This window comes from Hyperolius riggenbachi, chromosome 10, assembly GCF_040937935.1.
Source record: "Hyperolius riggenbachi isolate aHypRig1 chromosome 10, aHypRig1.pri, whole genome shotgun sequence".
NCBI lineage: Eukaryota > Metazoa > Chordata > Amphibia > Anura > Hyperoliidae > Hyperolius > Hyperolius riggenbachi.
Genome location: NC_090655.1, coordinates 110,754,967 through 110,781,088, shown reverse-complemented (window position 1 = coordinate 110,781,088; position 26,122 = coordinate 110,754,967). Strand labels below are relative to the sequence as shown.

The 26,122-nt window shown below is 45.9% G+C and overlaps 1 long non-coding RNA gene across 1 annotated transcript in view; it reads left to right on the top strand.

The window, feature by feature from the left end:
• The window catches only part of LOC137536585 (uncharacterized), a 325,424-nt gene that overhangs the window by 290,922 nt on the left and 8,380 nt on the right, over positions 1-26,122 (top strand). The window contains exon 4 of the long non-coding RNA XR_011024578.1: positions 7,017-7,349. This is a non-coding gene — a long non-coding RNA (uncharacterized lncRNA). The remainder of the gene's footprint in view (positions 1-7,016; positions 7,350-26,122) is intronic.

Sequence of the window (26,122 nt, the reverse complement as noted above, 5' to 3'; positions counted from 1 at the left end):
GTCAAATAAACGGCAAAATCAAACTATTTGATTGTACCATGTATGGCCCCCTTCAGAAAGATAAAAAAAGCTTTAAACATTGCCCCACTATTGGTTTACTGTATGTTAGGCTGCTTCATCAGTTACCACCATGGGAGACAGCTCATTTTAACGCAGAGCTTCCCTGGTGATTGTAATGACAATTACGGCTATAGCAGTGCTCATTGACCTAATCGGTGCCCGCGATTTCCAGAGCTCAAATAAGAAAAAAGAAAAAAAAAAGGTAATTCGGCCTCCAGGCAATAGCCAGTTCCCAAATTACGTGCCCCTTCCCTTCTCTCGAGTAGCAAATAGCATTAAAACCACCCCGGACTTTCGGCAGGTGCAGGGTGAGTTGTCTTATGGCTTCACCCTGCGCTGAAATTTAGCCACAGCTATTTTGAATGTATGCGCCACCATGTCCTTTTTTTAAGCATATCCGTACATCAGTTCTGCTTTCTGTGTCGTGTTAATGCTTTTGTTGGAGTTATGATTGTCATTAATCACTGGAGACACTGTCTTCACTTCTTAGATTAATTTTATTGATTTGGGTTTTACCCACTTGACATTGATGGTTTCATTGAAAGCGACTGTGTGTAAATCAGATAAGTATGATCTATGCCTGTTACCTTTCCAGTTTCTTCCATAAACACTGGGAAAGATTAGGTACATTTCCGCCAATTGCCAATTAAATAAGTCTGCATAGCGATGTAATTTCGATAGTACTCTGCATAATTTTACTTTCTGCAGATCTAGGAGACGTCAACACTGAAAACCGCAGGCACCCATCGGTAGTGCATCTGTACGGCCTCTGAGTAACGTCCAGGCCTCACTCTGCATTCAGCTAATGGCAGTGTGATGACATGAGGGGCCGCTGTGGTTTTCTAACTTTTTGCATATGATCTGCCTTCTGTTTGTACAGTCCTGCATTCGGTGATTTCACTGTATGGTTAGGCTCCATGTGAACATCAGATTTAAATCAGGATCAAATTTAAGGAAAGCCCTCTGAGCATTTGTCTAAAATAATGAATGTTCATTTTCGCATAATAAACTCTTTATGTTGTGAATATAAACACACTGTATGAGAGCTAGACCTACATTCTGTAGCAATCATGTGCATATCGTTTTAAGGTCTTATTCCCTCCTAGATCATTTTATACGGTGTAAACATCTGCACTCTGGGCTTTCTGTTTTCCATTGGTAGCAGGGTCATGGCGAGGGCTCTGAAAGAGCTGGGGCACCCTTACAACTCTAAGCCACACAACTTCACTGCATAAGCAAAAAGTGGGTAACTAATAGCATCAGCTGACTGGTTAGCTATTTTAGTTGTGTGTGAGTATTGATAGGGTAGCAATCCTAGGTCCGTGCAAGTTTTGTCTGTCCACTGTATCCAGCTTTGCTTGAGAGATTGGTGATTTTCCAGGTTTTTTTTTTAGCCAGTTGCTTCTATATTTTAAAACATGAGTCTCGGGTTCAGTGGATGTGTGAGCATTTTTGGTGCATGAAAAAGCAATGGAGACCACTGTATTATACCACTGTTCCTTTCCCCTTCCCCAAAAATTATTATTATATAACACCGACATCCTCCGCAGCGCTGAGTATATTGTCTTGTCACTTAACTGTCACTTCTCCTCAGAGGAGCTCACAATCTAATCCCTATCATAGTCGTATGTCTAGTGTAGTGTATGTATCATAGTCTAGGACCAATTTAGGGGTAAACCAATTAACTTCTGTATGTTTTTGGAATGTGGGAGGAAAATGGAGTGCCCAGGGGAAAACCACGTAGACACAGGGACACAAACTCTGTGCAGATAGTGCCCTGGCTGGGTTAAGAACCAGGAACGCAGCGCTGCAAGACAAAAGCACTAACCACTACGCCACCGTGATTGAACATATATGCTTGGGTTAGTTGAACAGCACAACTTCTAGGTTGATTTCTGATGTTAGATCATCCAATAACCATCTGAAGTCTGAAGAGTTCTGTTCTAGAAAGCTGCACAAACTAGACACTTCCTTACCGCCATAGTGACCAAAAACAATAAAAAAGTAAGGACAAACACTATGCAGACTGTGCCGCACAGCGCACAATACCAACGGGCACTGGAATACTACGGATACCATCATACTGGCAGTAATGTCACTGCACAAAAAAATTATTAGAGATATCAAGGAGTTTCACTGGGGTCACAGAACAAAGCATAAGCAATCAGTCAGGTGTATCCCCTGAAAGCCACGGGATGCCTGCATCCAGGAGACCAGAGCAGGACAGGCATAGGCAGACAACACGTTGGAGGGGTGGCTCTGAACTTATAAAGCTAGGTGGTGTCAGGTTGAAGCCACACCTTATTCATATTGCCATTGTGGGGATTCACATGGACACAGTCAGGGGCAAAAATCTTAAAGAACGATATATTAGCCTTAAAGAGAACCAGAGATGAAGCAACCTCATGTATTTTACCTTATAAATCAGTGGGAACATAACAGTAAACACCTAATCTGCTCTTTGTTACATTGTTCTCTGTTTAATTTGCCTGTTATCACCTCTAAGATAAGAATCCCGACTAAGCAGTCGGTCTGGCTTTGCTACAGAATAATTATAGCTGAGACTGTGTTCTTTGCTGTCTTCAAGTCCAAGCCTGCCCCCTGCTGGCTTTGCTCAGGAATCATTATAGCTGAGTCATTATAGCAAAGCCAGACTCAATGCTCAGTCCGGGATTCTTATCTCAGCTAGATAACAGATACTTTTAGCAGTGAGTATGAAACAGAGAGCAGGGTAGGTGTTTTCTCTAATGTTCCCACTGATTTCTATGGTAAAATACATGAGGGAGCTTCGTCTCTGGTTCACTTTAAGTGAAACATTTAAATGTCTAGATACTATTGATTTAAGTTGCAATTCTGAGACCTTTTCTGAAATGCATTCCTTAAATAGCCTAAAGGTCTTGCCCATATAAAAAGCTCTGCAGTGCCACACGATCAGGTATACCACAAAAAGGGTATCACAATTCACAAAGTGCTTAGCACTCAGTCATCCCACCTGGAACGGGAGGCTCCCGCCCCACCTTGAGCCATCTGCGGAAGTTACAACCACGGCAGGAATAAGCAGGGCAGTTTCCAGGCTAAAATGCACCCAGTGCGAGAGTGTAAAAATTGCCCCCCCCCCCCCCCCCCGTGCAGGAGCCAGGTATAGGTGCCTGCAGTATAGGTTAGCTAGGTCTAGTTGCACTCAGTATAGGTAGTGGGCTATAGGTCCCCCCAATATAGGTAGCCAGGCATAGGTGCCCCAGTATAATTGCCCCCAGTATAAATTAGCCAGGTAGGTGCCTTCAGTATAGGTATCCAGTATAGTTCAGGGGCGGACTGGCCAGGGGGGAAGGGGGGCAATCTCCCCCCAGGCCACCTTTCATTCAGTGATTTAGGGTAGGTTTGGTGTCTGGTGTATTGGGGTTTGTTGTAAGGCAATGTGAAACTTGAGGCTAGCTGATAAAAGTGCAATCAGAGGACAGGCAAGCTGGTAAATATACACAGCATGATGCAGAGCTTGCCTGGAGGGTCCGTGGGCAAACATCTGTCTGGTCTCTCCCTATTGTTATTATGACTGCATGTGTGGATAAGGTGTTATACAAGTTAAAGTTTTTGACAGTCCCTAGAATCCAGGAGGGCTACTTTTTGACTTGTGTGAGAGACTGGCAGGGACAGGAGTCCTATTACAGGCAAGTAGCCTCTGTGTGATGTGCAATACAGATAAGCTCTCTGCTCCATCTCAGGCTATACTCAATTTCTCTCCACTCCTCCTCTCTCTGGGCTAGTGCACGCCAAAATCGCAATAGCAATCGCTAACAATTTGTGAGTGTGATTTTGTGAAACGATTTTCAGAGCGTTTTTTTTTTTTTATGAATTGCTCCAAAAAATGCTACATGCAGTGTGTAGCATTTTTTGGAGCAATTCATTAAAAAATTGCTCTGAAAATCGCTTCACAAAATCACACTCACAAATTGCTAGCGATTGCTATTGCGATTTTGGCGTGCACTAGCCCAGAGAGAGGAGGAGTGGAGAGAAATTGAGAATAGCCTGAGATGGAGCAGAGAGCTTATCTGTATTGCACATCACACAGAGGCTACTTGCCTGTAATAGGACTCCTGTCCCTGCCAGTCTCTCACACAAGTCAGAAAGTAGCCCTCCTGGAGTCTAGGGACTGTCAAAAACTTTTCAACTTGTATAACACCTTACCCACACATGCAGTCATAATAACAATGGGGAGAGACCAGACAGATGTTTGCCCACAGACCCTTCAGGCAAGCTCTGCATTCATGCTGTGTATATTTGCCAGCTTGCCTGTCCTCTGATTGCACTTTTATCAGCTAGCCTCAAGTTTCACATTGCCTGACAACAAACCCAAATACACCAGACACCAGACCTGCCCTAAATCACTGAATGAAACGTGGCCTGGGGGAGATTGCCCCCCTTCCCCCCTGGCCAGTCAGTGTAGCTGTATACAGTGCTTCCCTGAACTAATTACTTTGCAGTCCCCCGGGGAGAGGGAGGGAGAGTTCACAGCGCCCTTTGGCTGTCTGCGCTCAGGGCTGCCGCACGGCTGCACGGCCCCTAGAAACGGGTCTGGGAATAAGTCCCTATAACCCTACAATGAGGCTTTCTATTAATGCCTGAAAAATTACTATGTAAACTGAATCACCGATAGTCCTAGCTCAACAAGTCATTAGTTGTGGGAATGGGAGGCATCTGACTGCAGGATATGCCAGTGGGTCTGTAAAAGGGCTCAAAATGTCTAATGTTGAGATAACGGTTGGGATGAAAATGTTCTGCACGTAACAGGGCATTAGTAGATGTTTCTTTATGGTATAATGTAGTACGAATGTTGCCACCAGAGGAGATCAAAATACACAAGTCTAAAAATGTAACCTCCTCTTCACGAAAATTTAGAGTAAATTTAAGTTGATAAACTGCTACCCCCCCCCCCTTCCAAAACGAACCCCTACCTATACACCAACTGCTCCTTCCTAAAATCCCTACCCTAACCTCCTCTCTCTATCCCCCCCACCCTGTCCCCTAACACAAACCCTGCTAATACTACCTATCAAACTCATAACTAAGTATGAAGTAATAATAACATCATTGTGTCATGTCACGGGCAGTGAGTGCTTATTTCCACTGCATGTGTTTTGATCCAGCTTTCAGAGCATCTACTCTTGCAAGTAGACCTTTTTGTAATGTAAACTGTGGTGGTCCAAACCCACTAGTGCAATCTGGTTGTCGGCAATTGGAAAACCGTGCTGCATTATAGTGCACTTGCCTTTATTTTTCCATCCAGAATAACTGAATTAGATCTGCAAATGCATTACAAAAACACACAGGAAAATTGCATACATTTGCAATTTGCATTTTGGAGTGTTCAGCCCTAAAGTGTCAAAGGGAATAAATAATGTTATAAAATGCATTTTGTTGATATTCAAAAAAAAAAAGAAAAGAAATTAAAGTACAATTAGAAATGTATGAAATATTACAAATGAATCTTTTTGGAATTCTAATGATTAACCACAGACAAGCAGAATAACTATACAGTCAATAAAGAGTTAGGCGACTGATACAGTAGTATGTTATGCCAGGTTTTAGGTCCACATAAGTCTTGCTTTGCATGTGAACATGTTGAGTAGGCACTGCATCAGGTATTGTACATTGACACTGACTTCATCACTATGACCTTAACATCACACAAGGAAGGCACTTATACTCCAATAGAAGGTTCTATAGGTAGCCACTCCGTCTTGTTCTCTTAGCTGTAATTATTCTAGACAGTCTTGATAAAGGACATCTGTTTGTAAGCTAGTCCTCCATGAATCTCCCAGCAGTTACCAATGCGATGTTCTGCATTACAACATAGAACAGCATTACCGTATGTAGAACATTTGCAGATAGTTGAATTCTGGCCTCCTCTGACAATCAAATTACATTTAACATTTGTTTTTTATTTCTGTATGTGTAGCATAATGCTGTAATGTTTTTATTGCCTTCATGGTAAACATTACATGCCTTTCCCCAAAGTTGAGTCAGCACAGAACGGTTTTGAAATAAAATGTATATTTATGTTATAAGTGACTGTATACAGTAGGGGTCTCAACATTTGGATTATACGTTGACTTTAAAATTAAAGCGATACATTATGATTAACAGTGTGTGCTCACTGAAGTTCGCCAGAAGGGAGTTTCAGATCAGGATTGAATCACAGTGAATGATATTTTCTTACAACACATTATTTGTTGGTGCAACTCTGGACTTGACTAAACCGAGCTAGTAATACCCCTTACCCACCGCTGCTGGGAATATGTAGTGAAAATAAACTTATGATATAATGAATTAATGAATTGTATGTGTAGTACAGCTAAGAAAAAGAACTTTAGTAGCAAATATATGAGTTTCATATTGTTTCCAGTACAGGAAATGTTAAGAAACTTTAGTTGTCTTCTATGCAAAAGAGCTTCTCTGAGCTCTCTCTCCAAGCTTGGTCAGCTACAGTGCTGTTTTCTAAAGACGTACAATTCATTATATCATACTTTTTTTGTGTCACTTTAAAGCACACCTGAAGTGAAAGCAATATGGAGGCTTCCATATTTATTTACTGTTAAGTAATTCCAGTTGCCTTGCTATCCTGCGGATCCTCTCCCTCAAATATTTGTAGCCATAGACCCTGAACAAGCATAGGCAGATCAAGTGTTTCTGACATTATTGTCAGAGCTGACAAGATTAGCTGCATGCTTGTTTCTGGTTTTTACTGCAGATCAGCAGAGTGCCAGGCAACTGATATTGTTTAAAAGGAAATAAATATGGCAGCCTCCATAACCCTCTCAGTTCAGATAGTCTTTAAATAAGAAAAAAAAAAACCTTAGGTATGTCAGGATCCACGTGGTTTTTGCTAGTACTAAGCAGATGGCATGCTGGTCATCTTTTTCTAATATTTAAGATACATTATTTTCATTTCCTTACAGGTTTGGTAATTCATTTTTGTAAGTGAAGTTGGTCATAGGTTGAAAATCCCGGGCCACACTCGCTGCTAAAAACTACAAGCAGTCCATCAAGAAATCATTTGATCAGTCCCAGTTGTTTTCTGACAAGAACGACACGTACAGAGCCAAAAATGATAAAGAACAGTTTTCAGCAAAAACAAAATCAAGGACCTGTGCAGCAAAAAGTATGGCCCAACCCAGATCTTTTATCAACACAGGCTGGAACTACTTGCAGAAACAGAAGCAAGTCAAGTCGCCCAAAGACTGCAGTGGCTCTTCAGCAAGTTCTCCGGGATGCTTAGAACAACCTACCATGTGAGTACCTTCACAAACTACATTGAAGTGTAACGTAAAATTTCAACCCTTGCCAAAGAAAATAAGCAAATCACTTCTACACACAATTTCAAGTATCTTAACAAACTGATTTACATAGGCACAGGGCAGTTTCTATCCAGATTGCTTAAAAGAAGGTAGCATAATTTGGCAGCCATGTAAAACAACAATTGGCTATCATGCCTTCAATTCACAAAATTAGGCAATAATATGCTTAACCTCTTGAGGACTGCAGGGCTAAACCCCCCTAGTGACCAGGACATTTTTATTTAAAAAAAAGGCCACTGCAGCTTTAAGGCCAAGCTGCAGGGCCGCACAACATAGCACAAAAGTGATTCCCCCCCCCCTTTCTCCCCACCAACAGAGCTCTCTGTTGGTGGGGTCTGATCGCTCCCCCCATGTTTATTTTTTTTTAAATAAATATTGTTGTTTGTGTTTAAAAAAAAAAACCTGTTCCTTTAAACCCCATCCCTCCCTCCCTCCCTCCATCCCAGCAAGCCAGACAATTATGACGATCAGCTCTCATAGGCTTCACCCTATGAGAGCCGATCGCTCTCTTGTCCCCCAGGGGGACAGCCGTGTCACACGGCTGTCCCCAGTGCAGCGCTGCTGCTGATCGCAGCGCTGCACCATATAAATGACGGCGATCACGCCGTCTAACAGTCTCCCGAGCGGCAATAGCCGCTCGGAGACTGAAGGCGGGGCGGAGCTCCTCCCCCCAAGCAGGAGATCTGCGCGCGATCGCCTGCAAAACAGAGCCCCAGGACTATACGCCAATCGGCGTTAGGCGGTCCTGGGGCTGCCGCCACGGCCACGCCTGTCGGCGTGACGCGGTCGGTAAGAGGTTAAAGCGTACCCAAACCAAACATTTTTTTTATTTCAAAATATTTAGTTGCATTACTCTGACACATACAAAGATAAATAAACGCTCCTTCAAGCCTATGAGCATTTCAGTGCATGCTTTTCACCCTTCTCTTTTCATAACTAGGGTTATACAAGTGGCAGCCATTAGCAATTCCTCCTTTGCCGGACACTTCCTACTCCACCAGTTTGCTGGATTCTCTCCTGGCAATATGAAAGGAAGGGAGGGGTTCCTCCAATAAATGTAAAATATTTTATATTTGTCATCATGCAGCTGAAATAAGGCTGCTATTTATTATTATAATTTAGAAAATAGATTTTATTTCTGAAATCTTGTATTTTTAATTTGGGTCCACTTTAAGCAAGTACTCCAAACAACATAATTGAGCAGGTATGTCCTCCAAATTACAAAATAATTAGGCAGGCTTGTCCCTCAAATAGCAACATACAGTGGGTTGCAAAAGTATTCGGCCCCCTTTAAGTTTTCCACATTTTGTCATATTACTGCCACAAACATGAATCAATTTTATTTGAATTCCACATGCAAAACCAACACAAAGTGGTGTACACATGAGAAGTGGAATGAAAATCATACATGATTTCAAACATTTTTTACAAATAAATAACTGCAAAGTGATGTGTGCATAATTATTCGGCCCCCTTTGATCTGAGTGCAGTCAGTTGCCTATAGACATTGCCTGATGAGTGCTAATGACTAATTAGAGTGCACCTGTGTGTGATCTAATGTCAGTACACATACAGGTGCTCTGTGAGGGCCTCAGGGGTTGTCTAAGAGAATATTGAGAGCAACAACACCGTGAAGTCCAAAGAACACACAAGACAGGTCCAAGACAGGTCAGGGATCAAGTTATTGAGAAATTTAAAGCAGGCTTAGGCTACAAAAAGATTTCCAAAGCCTTGAACATCCCACGGAGCACTGTTCAAGCGATCATTCAGAAATGGAAGGAGTATGGCACAACTGTAAACCTACCAAGACAAGGCCATCCACCTAAACTCACAGGCCGAACAAGGAGAGCGCTGATCAGAAATGCAGTCAAGAGGCCCATGGTGACTCTGGACGAGCTGCAGAGATCTTCAGCTCAGGTGGGAGACTCTGTCTATAGGACAACTATTAGTCATGCACTGTACAAAGTTGTCCTTTATTGAAGAGTGGCAAGAAGAAAGGCATTGTTAACAGGAAGCATAAGAAGTCCCGTTTGCAGTTTGCCACAAGCCATGTGGGGGACACAGCAACCATGTGGAAGAAGGTGCTCTGGTCAGAAGAGACCAAAATGGAACTTTTAGGCCAAAATGCAAAACGCTATGTGTGGCAGAAAACTAACACTGCACATCCCTCTGAACACACCATCCCCACTGTCAAATATGGTGGTGGCAGCATCATGCTCGGGGGGTGCATCTCTTCAGCAGGGACAGGGAAGCTGGTCAGAGTTGATGGGAAGATGGATGGAGCCAAATACAGGGCAAACTTGGAAGAAAACCTCTTGGAGACTGCAAAAGACTTGAGACTGGGGCGGAGGTTTACCTTCCAGCAGGACAATGACCCTAAACATAAAGCCAGGGCAACAATGGAATGGTTTAAAACAAAACATATCCATGTGTTAGAATGGCCCAGTCAAAGTCCAGATCTAAATCCAATCGAGAATCTGTGGCAAGATCTGAAAACTGCTGTTCACAAACGCTGTCCATCTAATCTGACTGAGCTGGAGCTGTTTTGCAAAGAAGAATGGGCAAGGATTTCAGTCTCTAGATGTGCAAAGCTGGTAGAGACATACCCTAAAAGACTGGCAGCTGTAATTGCAGCAAAAGGTGGTTCTTCAAAGTATTGACTCAGGGGGCCGAATAATTACGCACACCCCACTTTGCAGTTATTTATTTGTAAAAATTTTTTGAAATGATGTATGATTTTCGATCCACTTCTCATGTGTACACCACTTTGTATTGGTCTTTCACGTGGAATTGGAATAAAATTGATGCATGTTTGTGGCAGTAATGTGACAAAATGTGGAAAACTTCAAGGGGGGCGAATACTTTTGCAACCCACTGTAATTATGCATATATATATTCCCTAATAACTTTGGTAATTCTATTAAAATTACCTGATTAGGCAGACATGTACCCCCTAAAGTAAGATTATCATGACCATATTCCCATATCCAATTTTTCGGCATAGGGCCCCTTTAATGCAGTTCTAACAAATGTTATTGTTGTATCTATTTATCAATTTTTTTATCATCTTTTCTTCATCTTTGTTCTTCTCTCCTTCTTCTGTAATATTTTTGCTTGATTGAAAAACTGCCCAACAACCATCCTCTGCACTTCCCCATGTACTTGACAGGGGAACGTGCTTGCATACTTGATTTCTCTACTAAAATTTCCCATTGGTCTATATCGACATGTCCCCAAAGATTCCAATTAGTCCACTATTGTGTACCAATTTGAAGCCATGGCAGGAAACTCAGATGTGCTGCCCGCAGGGTCTGTGATTAGTGTTGATGGTGGATTAATGTTGTTTTTTTTTAAACATGCAGTAAAATTCCAGAAGAAGAGAGCAGTAGAAGTTAGGAAAAGAAAATGTAGAAAATAGATGAGATGAATGGATTTTCTTTAAAGGTGAGGAACAGAAATTTTGGGTGTGAGGGTGTCATGTGTGCTCCAGAAGTACCATAGACTACAATATTAAGTTGCAGTTATGGTGCAGCAGGGTGCTTGATTCTGGCATGAGGTTCGGCATATGGCGATGGCTTCATAATGTCCCCAGGAATCGGTGCAAAGGCATCTATAAGTGGCATCATCTTCAGTAAGAATGAAGGTTGGAATAGTGGTAGGAAGGTTAGTGTTGGGCATAGCTCTAAGATGGTTCAGGCGAGCAAGTAAGGAGAGGTTAGAGCAGGGTTCAATGAAAAGCTGATTGTTAAAGAACTGGCGCAGCATGTAACAGATTGCTGATAGTTTATCAATTAAGTTCACACCCAAATTCCTTTACGTCTAATATAAATACATTTGATCTGCTGTCTCCGCACCTCTCCATGCCTTCTTTATCTGTGCTGTATATGTGCTTCTGGACTGATAAGTATAGTGTTTTTTTATGCTGCCTACCATTTTTTATGGAATAGTTCTATTAAAGGTTGAGAAGTTTTATTACTCTTTCAAATGAGATGCTCCTGGATCTGTTTCTCATTTGTGTATGCTATATCCTCCTGGATCTGAATATTACCGGATGTTGCACCATTTGAAGTAATAGTATGGAATTAACAGGCATTGTTTTGGTGTGCATTCACATTGTTTTTTTGCATAATGATAAATATATTTGAGTGTGTTTAGCCTTTTTGTGAACGAATAAGGAATCAAGTGGGGGGCATCTACTTATCCTCATTTACGGCAGCTTCAAAAGCCCAACCACATCATCACCAATCCACCATTTTGGGGACAGTCAACCGGATGTGCAAGAATCTCTTGTTGCTATTCAACGCTAGGGCAAACGTCAACAGCACTGGGACAACTGTGTGGGAGGAAGAGCACATCAAAGCATTCATTTCAAGCAATTTCTTTTAAAACTTATTTCAATTGTTTGTATGTGTGTGTGCACCACAGGAGATGCTTATATGTGCACATGCACAGTCAGGGATTTTATAGGATTATAGTCAGGTTTAAGACAAACCAATTATGCCAAACAGGTGCTAATGATCATCAATGTCACATGTAGGGTGAAACACAGTCATTAAAAACCCTGGCTCGTCCAGCAGAAACATGCTGAAAAGGGTACTGACGAGCTAGGCTCGGCAATACTGCCAGGGAGATTTCCTGTTTCTCTGCCCCGCCGACTCCACTTTTCCCTCATCAGAGGGATTCCCCAGAGTGGCTGGATGCCTGTCAGCACGCTGTGGGTAGCGATCTGTGCTACCCCCAGCGTGCAGAACTAGCATCCAGCCACTCTGGGGAATCCCTGTGCAGCTGGCGGGCAGAGAATGTGTGTGCGGGCAGGGATTCCCCCTTCTGTGCGAAGGGGGTGGCCGGGTGTTTCCCTTCTGTGCAGGGGGGGAGATCACCCTTCTATGCGAGCTGGTGACTGGTCGGGGACTCCCCCTTCTGTGCAGGGGGGGTGGGAGATCCCCCTTCTATGCGAGCTGGTGGCCTGGTGTCTCCCTTCTGTGCAGGGGGGGGGGGGGGAGATCCCCCTTCTATGTGGGCTATTCGGGGACTCTCCCTTCTGTGCGGGGGGTCCCCTTCTGTGCGGGCGGGCTGTGGGTGGCTCTTCCCTCTTCCTCTCTCCAGATCCCACATGCGTCCCCCCGTACCCCCCCACTCTCCTGATCTCCTAGCCTCCCCGATACAGAACACGAGACTTCAGTGATGGAGGAGGAGGGTGCCAATCGCGGCCGGCGCAGGAGACAGCCCTCGGGTGAGTAGTGTAGGGCTGGATATCGGGGAGGCTAGGAGATCAGGAGAGGAGAGATCGGGAGTCCCCGAACAGCCCACATAGAAGGGGGATCTCCCCCCCCCTGCACGGAAGGGAGACACCCGGCCACCAGCCCGCATAGAAGGGGGATCTCCCCCCCCCCCCTGCACAGAAGGGGAAGTCCCTGACCAGTCACCAGCCCACAAGGAAGAGGGATCCCCCCCCCTGCACAGAAGCCGCCACAGGAGACAGCCCTCGGGTGAGTAAATCGGGGCTGGAGGAGACTGGGGGGTGGGGATGGGGGGGACGGACACCTGGCTACCTATACATCTGGCTCCACCTGGCTACCTATACATCTGGCAAAATATCTGCCTACCTATACACCTGGCTACACATCTAGGTCTTATACTCACCATTGGCGTGCTGATCCCTCGTTGCGTACCTCTGATAGCTTCCTCGGTGCCTTTTTCCATGTCCCTTGGCGGATTTTGCTTCATGTCCCTGCCGATCGGCGTTGATGACACCAGGGTCACACAGCGTCATCAACATCTCGCTGCAAATACTTTTTTTTTTTTTATTTAATTCAATACAATAACCTATATTGAATTCAATATTAAAAAAAAAATTGATTACAAAAAAAAAAACCTTGAAAATTATTTGAAATTAATTGAACCACTTTTTGCACAGAAATCCTGGGGATATTGAACGCCAGGGTGGTTAACTGAAACAGAAACAGCTGGTGTAGGTGGCTTAAAACTGGGTGAAGAAACAACCAAAATCTGCTACCTGCTAGTTTCATGTCATGGCAAGATTGAGCACAGCAGTAAGGCACTGCATCAGCAAGGTCTTTCCCAGGCAAAGATTTCAAAGCAGACTGGGGTTTCAAGATGGGCTGTTCACGCTCTTTTCAAGAAGCAAAAGAAACAGGCAATGTTGAGGATTATAGACATAGTGCTCAGCCAAGGAAACTTAGTGCTTCAGATGAAAGACCCATTAAAGTGAACCTCTGGACTAAAAATTGACTGAAGCACTGAAAAGGCTTGTTGTTTCTTTAACAGTTTCACAGCATCAGAACTTTGTTTTTCTTATACAAGCCTCATTTTTAGCTGCACAGAAGAAAACTGCCCTGGCTTTTTTCCCCTGATGCTGTGCAAAGCATGATGGGATTTCTGATTTTGTTGTTCTCATTCTGCTGTTTTGGTGCAATTTTTTTTTTTACATTTTGAATTTGACATTTGAAGCCTAGCGTGTGCAGCTGGGAGGGGTAATCAGGACACAGGACAGTTGGAACTGTGTTTCCTGCTCCTTGTCACCTCCTTTCAACCAAAAAGATGGCTGCCCACATGACAAAGCTGGCAGCCCCCATGAATCACAAACATTTGCCTGTTCTTTTAAAAACAGGGTGGGTAAGAGATTATATTACCTATCTATTCTAATTAACATAACTAATGTAACTTGATGACAGTATGTTTGTTTAGGGTGAAGTTCCCCTTTAAGCTTATTACCCTTCAAAATCAGAAAATGTGCAGCAGCTCCACAATGTCAGAAACCAGTGGGACCCAGGTACACCCATCTACTGTCTGAAGAATTATGTCCAGAAGTGATCTTCATGGAAGAGTTGCATGAGTTGCAAAAAGCCATACCTCTCAAGTGGAAACCAGGCCAATCAACTCAAGTATGCAGGAAATCATAGGAACTGTGGTGCAGAAAAATCACAGCAGGTGCTCTAGACTGATGACTCAAAATTTGAAATATTTGGCTGTAGCAAAAGGCAGTTTGTGCATCAAAGGGCTGGAGAGCAGTACAATAATGAGTGTCTGCAGGCAACAGTGAAGCATGGTAGAGGTTCCTTGAACATCTGGGGCTGCATTTCTGCTAATGGAGTTGGAGATTTTGTCAGGATCATAGGCAAACGCAGGAGGGGATTGCAGCTGCCCAGAACCCCCCTCAGACCAGGGCCGGTGCAGTGTCTGGGAAAAGTCACAAGTTGAGATCTGCAGGCATCCTACAGCTCACAGCACTGTCCCTTTCTTTCCCTTCTACAGTTGACTTTGGATGGAGCAGCAGCGTGTGTACAGAGCATGGAGCAACTTTGGGGAACTTAACAGAGAACGGAGCCAGGTATAAGCTCAGCCCTGTGCCCCTGCTGTGTGAATGCTTCCGTTTCCTCGTGTACACAGCATGATGTCCTACCATATTATACTGTATTGTGCGTGGCTTAGGGAGACCTTTCAGTAATCCCGACCCCCCCTCCCTCCTTGGAAATCCTGGGTTTGACCCCTGAGGATTAATGGTGTTTTCAATGCTGAGAAATACAGACAGATACTTCTCTATCATGCAGTACCATCGAGGAGGCATTTGATTGGCCCCAAATGTATTATGCAGCAGGACAACAACCCCAAACATACAGCCAAAGTCATGAAGAGCAATCCTCAGCGAAAAAAAAAAGTCATCCTGTAAGTATAGCCCCCATGGAGCCCTGATCTCACCATCGAGTGTGTCTGGAATTGCATAAAAAGACAGAAGGATGTGAGGAAGCCTACATCCACAAAGGATCTATGTTTAATTCTCCAAGATGATAAGAACAACCTACCAGCCAAGTTCCTTCAAAACTGTGTACAAGTGTACCTAGAAGAATTGATGCGGTTTTGAAGGCAAAGGGTGGCCACACCAAATATTTATATTATTTAGATTTCTCCTTTGTTCATTTACTGCATTTTGTTGATTGATAATCGTTGATCGTTCTCGGGCCCAGCCGCTGCTGCAGGGTCTGACCCCCAGTAATGAAGCCTCCGATTGTTAGTACACTAGATGCTGCGTGTAATGCTTTATGGAAGCGTTGCTGCATAACTATTGTGACTTTATGTTAAAGGAAAACTTAAGTCCGCTGAAAAAAATGACTTTTACTCACCCGGGGCTCTTCTCAGCCCCCTGCAGCTGAACGGTGCCCTCGCCGTGTCCCTCCGATGCGCCTGGACTCGCCGGCGGCCACTTCCGGTTTGGCCGTCACCGGCCGACAGGCTGGGAACGCGGCTGATTATCCGCGTCCCCGGCCGCAATAGCGCCCTCTATAATGCTATTGCGGCCGCAGACGGCCAAACCGGAAGTGGCCGCCGACGAGTCCAGGCGTATCGGAGGGACACGGCGAGGGCACCGTTCAGCTGCAGGGGGCTGAGGAGAGCCCCGGGTGAGTAAAAGTCATTTTTTTTCAGCTGACTTAAGTTTTCCTTTAAGCCTGGAATTAGTCACCAATGTACAGGACCCTAAAACAAAATCTGAAAAGGTCTGATATTAGTGAGAGTGTAACTATGTCCTTGTTTTTGATAGAGCAGACATACTTGCTGCAAAAGAATATAAGATGAAGAATGCTTATGTAACATGACAGTAATATCACTTGGCTTATTCATGTTTTGATTCAGACTTTGAAGGCTATATACAGGAACTTCTCAATACACGTATATTCAATAGTGAGTTATGTGAATTGTTCCATGTACTTTCTGAAGTGCTGCATAATATGTCAATGGCACTATACAAATACTGAAAAATTATAAATAGCTTCTACTGAAGGTTAACTGAATGTTCTATCCAATGTTGCAGTTACAAAGAGACTTTTCAAATTAAGATTTTAATTTAAGACAAAGCAAACCATTTGGTTCAACTCTATACATTATTATATTATTATTATTATTATTATTATTGATTTATAAAGCGCCAACATATTCCGTGGCGCTGTACAAAGTAAGAAACGAACATGGGGTTCATAATAATAGACAATGGTGTACACCAATGTACACGATACATAATTAGTGACAAAATACAAAAACGATACAAAATACAGAATTGGTAATGACAGTGATAAAAGTAACATGATGAATAAAATGTGTAATGATTTCAAGACACAAAAGGGGAGAGAGCACTGCCCTTGCGAGCTTACAATCTAAAGGGAATAGGGGGAAACAAGTGGAGGGGTAGTATACAGCAAACCTATAGAGGCAGTGTGTTTTAGGATATCTAGTAGGAGTGCAATTTGGTCTTAGGACAAAGGGAAGCGGCCTAAGGTAGCGCATATGCTTGTGAGTTTTTACAGAGCGTTTAAAGGTAACAAAGGTTGGCGAGTGACAGATGTGTTGTGGGAGGGTATTCCAGAGGGGTGAAGCGCGTGCAAAATCTTGTAAACATGAGTGTGAGGAGGTTATTCTAGAAAAAGACAACAAAAGATCATGTGCAGATCTGAGATTGCGATTGGGTTTGTATCTTGAAATTAGCGAGGAGATGTACGGGGGAGAGAGATTGTGGAGAGCTTTGTAGGTTTGGGTTAAGAGTTTGAACTGGATGCTCTGGTTAATTGGCAACCAGTGAAGAGCTTGAAAGAGAGGGGCAGCAGAGGAAGATTGAGAAGGAAGGCAAATGAGACAAGATTGAGAAGGAAGATTAAGAAGGAAGGCAAATGAGACAAGCAGCTGAGTTCAGTACCGACCTAAATTAGTTGATTAACCACCCTGGCGTTCTATTAAATGCGCCAGGGTGGCGGCGCAGCAGTATTTTTTGATTCGATTTTTTTTTAAATCATGTAGCTAGCCTAGCGCTAGCTACATGATTCCCCCCTCCCTGCTGCGTCCCTCCCACCCCTCCGATCGCCGCCGGCGCATATGCCCATAAGGAAATCCCGTTCTGAATGGGATTTTCTTTTGGGCTTCCCCCGTCACCATGGCGACGATCGTGATGACATCATTGACGTCATCAACGTCGTGACGTCATCGGGAGTCCCGATCCACCCCTCAGCGCTGCCTGGCACTGATTGGCCAGGCTGCACATGGGGTCTCGGGGGGGGGCCTGTAACGCGGCGGGTAGCGGCGCATCAGCGGCGAGCGGCGGCAATCATCCTAAACATGCAGCTAGCAAGGTGCTAGCTGCATGTTTTTTTAAAAAAATTAAGAAAATCAGCCCACCAGGTCCTGAGTGGCGCCCTTCGGCAGTAATGGACAAGCTGAGCTTGTCATTACCGCCAAGGAGGTTAAGTCACCAAGACCATGCATGTAGATAGAAAAGAGGAGTGGGCCAAGGACAGAGCCTTGAAGAACCCCGACAGACAAAGGAAGAGGAGAAGAGATCTTATCTGAGTAAGAGACTGTGAAGGACCTTCCAGAGAGATAGGAAGATAACCATGAGAGAACAAGGCCCTTTATGCCTACATTTGAAAGTATCTGTAGGAGTAAGGTGTGGTCAACCGTATCGAATGCTGATGACAGGTCAAGAAGGATGAGTATGGAAAATTGCCCTTTGGATTTAGCTTTAAGAATATCATTGGCCACTTTGGTAAGGGCTGTTTCCGTGGAGTGGTTAGAGCGAAAGCCAGACTGGAACTAGTGTTGGGCGAACAGTGTTCGCCACTGTTCGGGTTCTGCAGAACATCACCCTGTTCGGGTGATGTTCGAGTTCGGCCGAACACCTGACGGTGCTCGGCCAAACCGTTCGGCCACATGGCCGAACTAAGAGCGCATGGCTGAACGTTCCCCAAACGTTCGGCTAGCGCTGTGATTGGCCGAACGGGTCACGTGGTTCGGGCCCGAACGCGCTCTGATTGGCCGAACGGTCACGTGGTTCGGGTAAATAAATACCCGAACCACGTCATATCTCCGCCATTTGTCTGTGGGTTTAGCTTTGGGTAGGCAGGCAGGGTAGTTCGCTCTCCAGCCACGCTAGCCAGGGTCCCCCCCAGTCATTGTGTGTCGCTGCTGGGAACAGTAGTACACCACTCGCTCAGCCACACTATATATAGCATTGTTTACTGCCACTGTGTACCTCGCTCAGCCACGCTATATATATAGCATTGTGTTTTCTGACACTCTGTGTACACGGCTTAGCCTGACTAATATAGCATTGTGTGTACTGCCACTGTGCACCTCGCTCAGCCACGCTATATATAGCATTGTGTGTACTGCCACTGTGCACCTCGCTCAGCCACGCTATATATATAGCATTGTGTTTTCTGACACTCTGTGTACACGGCTTAGCCTGACTAATATAGCATTGTGTGTACTGCCACTGTGCACCTCGCACAGCCACACTATATATAGCATTGTGTGTACTGCCACTGTGCACCTCGCTCAGCCACGCTATATATAGCATTGTGTGTACTGCCACTGTGCACCTCGCTCAGCCACGCTATATATATAGCATTGTGTTTTCTGACACTCTGTGTACACAGCTTAGCCTGACTAATATAGCATTGTGTGTACTGCCACTGTGCACCTCGCTCAGCCACACTATATATAGCATTGTGTGTACTGCCACTGTGCACCTCGCTCAGCCACGCTATATATAGCATTGTGTTTTCTGACACTCTGTGTACACGGCTTAGCCTGACTAATATAGCATTGTGTGTACTGCCACTGTGCACCTCGCTCAGCCACGCTATATATAGCATTGTGTTTTCTGACACTCTGTGTACACGGCTTAGCCTGGCTATATAGCATTGTGTGTACTGCCACTGTGCACCTCGCTCAGCCACGCTATATATAGCATTGTGTTTACTGCCACTCTGTGTACACCGCTCAGCCAGACTATATACCGTTGTTTACTGACACTCTGTGTACACCGCTCAGCCAGACTATATACCATTGTTTACTGACACTCTGTGTACACGGCTCAGCCTGACTATAAAGCATTGTGTGTACTGCCACTGTGCACCTCGCTCAGCCACGCTATATATAGCATTGTGTTTTCTGACACTCTGTGTACACGGCTTAGCCTGACTATATAGCATTGTGTGTACTGCCACTGTGCACCTCGCTCAGCCACGCTATATATAGCATTGTGTTTACTGCCACTCTGTGTACACCGCTCAGCCAGACTATATACCGTTGTTTACTGACACTCTGTGTACACCGCTCAGCCAGACTATATACCATTGTTTACTGACACTCTGTGTACACGGCTCAGCCTGACTATAAAGCATTGTGTGTACTGCCACTGTGCACCTCGCTCAGCCACGCTATATATAGCATTGTGTTTTCTGACACTCTGTGTACACGGCTTAGCCTGACTATATAGCATTGTGTGTACTGCCACTGTGCACCTCGCTCAGCCACGCTATATATAGCATTGTGTTTACTGCCACTCTGTGTACACCGCTCAGCCAGACTATATACCGTTGTTTACTGCCACTCTGTGTACACCGCTCAGCCAGACTATATACCATTGTTTACTGACACTCTGTGTACACGGCTCAGCCTGACTATATAGCATTGTGTGTACTGCCACTGTGCACCTCGCTCAGCCACGCTATATATAGCATTGTGTTTTCTGACACTCTGTGTACACGGCTTAGCCTGACTATATAGCATTGTGTGTACTGCCACTGTGCACCTCGCTCAGCCACGCTGTATATAGCATTGTGTTTTCTGACACTCTGTGTACACGGCTTAGCCTGACTATATAGCATTGTGTGTACTGCCACTGTGCACCTCGCTCAGCCACGCTATATATAGCATTGTGTTTTCTGACACTCTGTGTACACGGCTTAGCCAGACTATATAGCATTGTGTGTACTGCCACTCTGTGTACACCGCTCAGCCAGACTATATAGCATTGTGTTTACTTCCACTCTGTGTCTGCTGGGCCTGGGAACAGTAGTACACCGCTCACCCGCCACTGTATAGCATTGTGCTCTGTGTCGCTGCTGGGAATAGTGGTACACCGCTCACCCGCCACTGTATAGCATTGTGCTCTGTGTCGCTGCTGGGAATAGTGGTACTGTATAGCATTTCTGTACTGCCACTGTACTGCTGCCAGTCAGCGTGTACTGTAAGGATAAGTGAAATGAGGAAGAAATCCGGTGAAAGAGGAAGGGGCAAGGGAAGAGGTGTTTCCCCTGACGGTTCACGTACAGGCCACAGGGGAGCACCCAAGAAAACCCACTCAATACCGCCCATGTTGTCCAGGACAACAACCCTCACAAATCCAAAAGAACAGGACCAGATAATTACTTGGATGACCTCTCAAGCGTCCAGCAGGGGGTTAAGCAGCACCAGCACATCACGCACGAGGTCCGAGTCCTCAGCCAGTTACAAGGAGCCAGTGGGCACAAAGCTGACTACAACCGGCAGCGACACCACGCACACAACTGCCAGATAACCAGTCCTATGAATTACCTCAGGACACAATGGGGTATTCGCAGGAGCTATTCCCAGCCCAACAAACTTCCACCTATGAAAGGTCAATGGAGGAACAGCCAGAAATGTTGTGCCCGGATTCACAACCATTAACTGTGGGAAATGCACCGCGCACTGAAATACAAGGCGAGTCCGAGGAGGACTCGGAAACCCAAATCCCAGAGCAAGTTGGGCAGGAGGGGTTGCAATTGCAGGAGGTCGGCCGACAAGATCTGGAAGACGACGTTGGAGTGAGCTGCGCAGAGGTTGTTCTGGGGAGCTCTACTCCACGGCGGCGGCCCCCCACAATGACATATGACGAGTTTGAGGAGATGGAAGAGGAGGGTATGGACAATGTGGACAGAGACCCAGATTTTATTTGTGAACGAGAACATCGCCGTCGTAGCAGCAGCACAGATGAGTCTGTTGAAGAACCCACTGCTGCACGAGTTCGCCTTGTGCCACAAGGTAGGCGGCGCGCAATTTCAGGCACCACAAGCGTGGAAGTTCAAGTGAGAGGCAAAAGAGGAGGAAACAGAAATCGCCAGCAAGGAGGCAGGTGCTCCAAAGTCTGGGCTTTCTTTGAAGACTGCACTGAGGATGTTACCATGGCGATTTGCAAGGTGTGCAAGACTCGCCTGAGCAGGGGGAAAAGTATTAACAACCTCTCCACCACCAGCATGAGCCACCACATGCTATCCAAACATCCCACTCTGTGGGCAAACGCGGCAGGACAGGGTACCAGCAACACTGCCTCCCTTGGGTTCACCAGACTCACCACCAGACCCGCCTCAGCAGCAGCAGTAGCCCAGCCATTGCGTGGTTCACAACATTCACAAACATCAGACGACGCTGACACTGTCACTTTCCGGAGTAGTGCTCTTGAGGTCTCCCAGTGTTCATCAAACACAACAACCAACAGCCCTTCCGTGTGCAGCGCTACGGTTCAGTTGTCTGTGTCAGAGATGTTTGAGCGCAAGAGGAAATTGCCAGCAAATGACCCCCGGGCCGTGGCAGTAACAGCCAGCATAGCCAAGCTTCTGGCCTGCGAAATGCTGCCATATCGAGTGGTGGAGACAAACAGCTTCAAGGGCATGATGTCAGTGGCCATCCCACGTTACGTGGTTCCCAGCCGCTACCACTTTGCGCGCTCTGCAGTGCCTGAGTTGCATGAGCACGTGGTCAGCAAAATAACCCGAAGCTTGAAGAATGCCGTTGCCTGCAAGGTTCACCTCACCACTGACACTTGGACGAGTGCGTTCGGACAGGGTCGATACATCTCCCTTACCGCGCACTGGGTAAACCTTGTGGAGCCTGGCTGCGATTCCTCACCTGCTACGGCGCGGGTGTTGCCCACGCCGCAAACAGCTGCACCGCCGTCCCTCCCACTGGATAACAACAGCAGCACCTACCTCTCTGACTCCTTCTCCTCCAACGCATCTCAAAGCTGTACCTCATCCAGAAACGCTAACCCAGCAGCAGTAGGATCGTGGAAGCAGTGCAGCACAGCTGTTGGCATGCGTCAGCAAGCGTTGCTGAAGCTGATCTGCCTTGGGGATAAGCAGCACACAGGGGAGGAAATTTGGAAGGGAATAAAGGAACAGACGGATTTGTGGCTGGCACCGCTGGACTTGAAACCGGGCATGGTTGTGTGTGATAATGGGAGTAATCTCATTCGCGCTTTAAGGTTGGCTAAGCTGACACACATCCCTTGCCTGGCGCACGTGATGAACCTAGTAGTTCAGCGGTTCCTGAGGACATACCCAGGCGTGGCCGATCTTCTGTTGAAGGTGCGTCGAGTGGCCAAACATTGTAGAAATTCCAGTACTGCTTCGGGGGCACTCGCCAAGATGCAGGAGCGCTTCAATCTCCCCCACCATCGCTTGCTGTGTGATGTCCCTACGCGCTGGAATTCTACGCTGCACATGCTAGCACGCTTTTGTGAGCAGAAGAGTGCAGTGGTCCAGTACATGACGGCGCAGTACCGAGGCGCATCCGGACAGCTGCCAAGCTTCTGTGGATCCGATTGGGCCAACATGTTGGACCTCTGCCAAGTCCTCCAAAATTTTGAGCAATCCACGTTGCTTGTGAGCAGTGACAACTCTTCAGTCAGCATTACCATACCACTGCTGTGTTTACTGAAGAGGTCAATGTTGAAAATCAAGGAAACAGCTGTCATGATGCAACTGGGGGAATCTGAAGGAGAAAACGATCAGCGTGATGGTACCAACATCAGGCCATCCGCCTCAGGGAACGGTGGCCCCAGCAGCTATGACGAAGAAGAGGAGGAGGAACAGCTGGAGTTGGAGCAGGAATTTCATGCCACCACTGACGAGGGCCAGAGCGGTGCACGTTGGACTTCCACAATTCAACGCGAATGGTCAGCAGAAGCAGACCAGGAGGAAGGTGACGACTATGATGCATCACAACAACTATCACAACGCTCACAAGAGGATGATCAGGATTCTGGTAGGACTCTGGCACACATGGCTCAATTCATGCTAGACTGCATTGAACGTGACCCACGCATTGTGCGCATTCTGGACAACACCAATTACTGGGTTTATACCCTTCTGGATCCACGGTACAAACACAATGTTCCAAAACTGCTTGAAGAAAGAGTCAGACAGGTCAAAATGGAAGAATACCAGCAGGCCCTTGTGGAGACTTTAGAGAGGAGATTGACATCCTCCCCCTCCTCTAGCCAGTTGTACGCAGACAGACTGACTTCCGCAAACCCAGGACGACCAGGAGGGCAGCAAACAACGCAAGCCGCAGCTAGTGCCCAAAAGGGAATGGTATCGGCAGTGTCCTTGGAGTGGGAAAATTTTCTGACACCCATGCAGCAGCAGCCCACTGAACAGCAAGCGTGCAGATCCACCTCCAACACCGATCGCCTGGAGAAGATGGTCAAGGACTACATGCCAGATGACGTAGCTGTGTCGAACAATCCATCTGCACCCTTCAACTATTGGGTATCGAAGCTAGACACCTGGCACAAACTGGCAATGTACGCAATAGAGGTGCTGGCTTGCCTGGCAGCCAGCGTTATGTCGGAACATTGTTTCAGTGCTGCCGGAGGCATCGTCACAGATCGGCGTATCTGCCTCTCCACAGAAAATGCAGACCGTCTGACTCAAATTAAAATGAATAAATCCTGGATTGGAAATGACTACGCAACACTCCAGGACCCCAACCAAGTAACATGACCAATGAACATCTGGGATGGTGTAGCATTTCCGGTCCCTGTTTATTGAACCTCTCATCTGTATTACATTTATGACTGCATGGCGGCAAAAAGCATTGCTGCTATATCCGCACGCTTTTTGTCCTCATGCAAGGCCTAGGTTGTTGTGTCTCAAAAACCGTGGCCTTCTCCTCCTGCGCCTGCTCCTGTTCCATCACGTCTGCTGCTGCTGGGTTAGCGTTGCCGCGTGGTCCCTGTTTATTGAACCACTTATCTTTATTACATTTATGACCGCATGGCGGTACAAAGCATGCTATCCGCACGCTTCTTGCCCTCATGCAAGGCCTGGGTTGTTGTGTCTCACAAAGCGTGGCCTTCTCCTCCTGCGCCTGCTCCTGTTCCATCACGTCTGCTGCTGGGTTAGCGTTGCCGCGTGGTCCCTGTTTATTGAACCACTTATCTTTATTACATTTATGACTGCATAGCGGTACAAAGCATGCTATCCGCACGCTTCTTGCCCTCATGCAAGGCCTGGGTTGTTGTGTCTCACAAAGCGTGGCCTTCTCCTCCTGCGCCTCCTCCTGTTCCATCACGTGTGCTGCTGCTGGGTTAGCGTTACCGGTCCCTTTTCCTGGAACCTCTTATATGTATTACATTTATGACTGCATGCCGACAAAAAACATGTTACCTGTGCAAAGAAAACAGACATTTCCCGCATTTAAAAGACAGTTTTCCCTTTGAAACTTTAAAATCGATTTTCTCAAAAACTATAAGCTCTTTTTGCTAATTTTTTTTCCTCTTGTACCCACTCCCAAGGTGCACATACCCTGTAAATTTGGGGTATGTAGCATGTAAGGAGGCTTTACAAACCACAAAAGTTCGGGTCCCTATTGACTTCCATTATGTTCGGAGTTCGGGTCGAACACCCGAACATCGCGGCCATGTTCGGCCTGTTCGGCCCGAACCCGAACATCTAGATGTTCGCCCAACACTAACTGGAACTGATCAAGCAGGGAGTTAGCAGATAAATAATGGCTTAATTCAGCGTGTATAAGGCGCTCAAATAATTTGGATGCAAATGAGAGAAATGACACTGGGCGGTAGTTGGTAAGTGTGGTAAGATCTAGAGAGGGTTTTTTAAGTAGTGGTGTCACAACAGCCTTTTTGAGTGGGAACGGAATACCAGTGGAGAGGGACAGGTTAAATAGCGATGTTAGTGCAGGCATGAGAGATGACGATAGCTGCGGAATGAGATGGAAGGGAATGGGAGCCAAAGAACAGGTGGTTAGATGAGCTTTGGATATTATAGAGGAGAGATAATGTTCAGAGAGTGGAGAGAAAGCACTTAGAGAGCAGTCCATGGGAGGTGTGGAAGTGGGATTTGGGGGGTGCATGGAGAATTCAATTCGGATTTTGTCAATTTTATCAGTGAAGTATGTTGTAAATTCTTCAGCTGTTAAGCAAGATGAAAGAGGATGAGAAGGAAGGGGACGGAGAACGGAGTTGAAGTTGCTGAACAAGCACTTTGGATTGTGGAAATGGGCGGATATTAGGGAAGAAAAATAGGACTGTTTTGGCACAGAGAGTGCGTTTCTGAAGTTGTTCAGTTATTTTATATGAGTTGAAGTCCTCCCTTGTGTTACTTTTCCTCCAACACCGTTGAGTTACTCTAGAGCCCCTTTTCAACTGTTTAGTTGCTTAGGTCATCCAGGGTTGGCAAATGACATGGTGAGGGCAGACACTGGTAAGAGGGGTCAGTGAAGGATTGTGTGAGGAGAGGTGCCAGGGCATCAGAGACAGATTGCATGTCTAGATTGCGATAATTTCTGTGAGCATGTGAGCGTGCTTGTGCCAGGGTGGTAGGTAAAGAGGAGGAGAGAGAGAAGTTTAGTAGGTTATGGTCAGAGAGTGGGAGTGGACCATTAGTAAAGTCAGTGACAGAACAGAGACGAGTGAATACAAGGTCGAGCATATTGTCATCAGTGTGAGTTGAGGTAGAGGACCACTGAGACAAGCTGTAGTAGGAAGTGAGTGATGGAAGTTTGTTGTAGACAGTGTTATTGGTGTCATTAGGAATGGTAAAATCACCCATGATGATGGTAGGGATTTCAAAGGACAGGAACTGGAGAAGCCAGGC